We start from the raw sequence: 2,808 nt of genomic DNA on the forward strand, positions 1-2,808 counted from the left end.
GTCCTTCGTTTGGTTAATTATCCCCAAACTTTAGGAGTTCGTGTTTACGACACTTGCAGCAGATGGACGGCTGGTGAAAACTTTTGACCGTGAGGATATGTAAATAGAATGTGTGATGCAACAAGTAGGGATGTTAATCATTTTGTTCTTGGGTTCAATAATCTCACATGACTTGGAGGAACTGCTTGCTTGCTGAGTCTTGATGTTACCCATAGAGAAATATCGTTTCTGGACCGCCGCGACCGGGGTCTCTTGGACATTTTCTCACTAACCATACTAATCCCAATGGAGATGTATTTGTATCAGCAGCCATGATTTACGTCTCAACAATTAGACATATATTTTCACAATGCATTTCTAGGGTTTTATAATAGCTTGAATGTAACAACAGAAAGTACAAAATCAAACGGTTGATTTGTGCAAATTGTGGTGATTGTGGTGAGCAGGGATATGTGGAAGATCAATATGGTGTTAATAGATTATGATTTTCTTGAGGATGGATGAAGAAAGAGACTATTTTGGGGGAGGTTTTGATTTGGAATACGAATAGACTCATTTTTGGGTTTTGGAGTATATTTTTTGTTAAAGATAATTGCTATCATCAATTAAGGGCGTGTTTGTTGGGATCATATTTTAAAGGCGTGATTGTTGGTTTAAAATTAGCATCATAATTGGTAGCAGACTTATTTTGATAACTTTTAACATTTGTATTTTACTATAAAAAAAAAGTAATTATAGTAAAAAAAAAAAAAAGGTTGAAAAGTGTAATCTAAATATTTATTTAAAACAGGTACCAGCATAATTTCTCTTGAACATTCCATGTGTGACAGAAGCTATAGGGCCTATAGCCAATTGAAATCTTAAATGTTTAATTATGGGCAACTTACAAAAGAATCCCCAAAATTAGGGATCTTTTAAAAAATTATAAGAAAAGTTAAGTGTAACTTTTTTATTAAATGTCACTTTTATTAAAAAGTGATATTTTTCACTCAAAAAAGTGATAAATTTTTTTTTAAAAAAAAAAGGCAAAATATCAAATAAAACGTTAAAATCGGTTCAAAGTGACAAAAAATTAGAAAAAAAAAAAAAGTGACAACCACCGTCCTTCCTCTTTCTCCGTTTACTGCTAAACATTTTAAAATCATTTCACAAACAAAATACCAATCAAAACGTTTAGTATTTTAAAGTCAATGCACAGCTACCGTCTTCGTATCGCTTTTTCTATATCTATCCACACACTCCTCAATGCCGTTACAAAATGTCTACTTTATATACACAACCACCACAACCTTAACCATCACTGCTCATTAATATTGACAACGGCTCCATCATTCCCACCAATAAGAGAACTGTACCCAACAGCTATCATAGATACGCATCATCATCATTATCACCACATCTAAATCTTCTAATTCTTCGTCAAAGTGTAGCGATTGTTGTAATCGCCTCCACCATTATGGTCTCGTAGTTCATTTACCTATTTATCACGCTCCTGTCTAGGCGATTCCACCACTACACCTTCTCCGATGTTCACCTACAAAACAACACAACACCAATATTGCTTCAAATAATGCGAACTCTACCAATACCATGTGGTATCGAACAATTTGAGAGTCTATTAGTTTCAACACATTTGAATCAAAATGAAACAACTTCGAATTGAAACTTCTTCTGTTCGCTTTTGTGCTTTGGCCACCAAAGCATCAGTTCTTACTTTGAACTCTTAATATTTTCTCTACAATGCAAAAACATTGTCTAAAAATGAATTTAATTCCACTAAATTCACCAAATATAACAGAAGAAAAGAATTCATCTATTTTACCTTCATATCCCTACGTTTCTTTACGAAAGTAGGCTGAACTTTATCTTTTAAGTAGTAAATTTTCTTAGAAAAGTAGAACTCTGGAGCTCAAGGTTCAATGCTCTATTTTGGACAAAAATGCACCCACCTCCTTACAAACTCAGCTATTTTAGCTAATGCATCAAATGGAAGCATCGAGACTCCATCATCTGCCATATAGCAAGTCAGTTTCTCAATTGGATAATCTACATCCAAGATTGAAAAGACGATTTGCAGTAAAAATGGGAATCTAAAATTAACATAATTTTATAAATCATAAAAAAAGTTAGAAATTGAGAAAGAGCCACATCCAAAAAGATGAGCAGTCGTTGATCCGATGATGAGTTGTTTTAGAGGTGGTCAGCGACGTAGGTGGTGGAGCGATTGTAGATGGCAATGCGGGTGGCCAGTGATGAAGCTCGAGCATTATGGAGTTTTGTGAATTTTGGAGGTTTTCACTGTATAAATTACGAGGTTAAGAACTTTTGGGCCGTATGAATTAGTCTTCATTGTAATAATCAATTTTAAAACTTATGGGCTGTATTGAGCCTAATTTTCCCTTTAATTGTTTACTTCATTCTAATGGGTACAAACAATTTCAATTAAACAAAGTGAATTATTTTCGACATATTAATGATTAGTTTTTGAAGTTTTAAAATAAATTATAAGCTAATTAATCTAGTTGACAAACATGAATTTATATTTTATTTGAATTAGTAGTGCTAAAATCAAAGTGAAGAAGAATTAGATCAAACATTTGCATCAGGATCAACATCAGCATCAAATGATTTCAATTGTGATGAACTTCAAATAGCTCGAATTGAACAAAAATTACACAACTTGACTATACCAAAGGTCGAGAAAAACTCTATCTATGAAATAGAAAAATTTGATTTCACTCAAAATTATGTTATTAAAACTTTTGAACAAACAATACCAATCAAAAGTCAAAATGCATTTATCAATTT

General features: G+C 32.7%; 1 long non-coding RNA gene across 1 annotated transcript; it reads right to left on the minus strand.

Annotated features, from left to right (window-relative positions):
* Nucleotides 1-1,076: 1,076 nt before the first annotated feature.
* On the minus strand, nucleotides 1,077-2,600 carry LOC111394440. The gene is made up of 2 exons (XR_002702587.1): nucleotides 1,823-2,600; nucleotides 1,077-1,534 (listed from the first exon to the last, which is right to left on the minus strand). It is a non-coding gene; the product is annotated as an uncharacterized LOC111394440 (long non-coding RNA).
* Between the last annotated feature and the right edge of the window lie 208 nt (nucleotides 2,601-2,808).

Source organism: Olea europaea, chromosome 5 (genome assembly GCF_002742605.1).
Source record: "Olea europaea var. sylvestris chromosome 5, O_europaea_v1, whole genome shotgun sequence".
Taxonomy (NCBI): Eukaryota; Viridiplantae; Streptophyta; class Magnoliopsida; order Lamiales; family Oleaceae; genus Olea; species Olea europaea.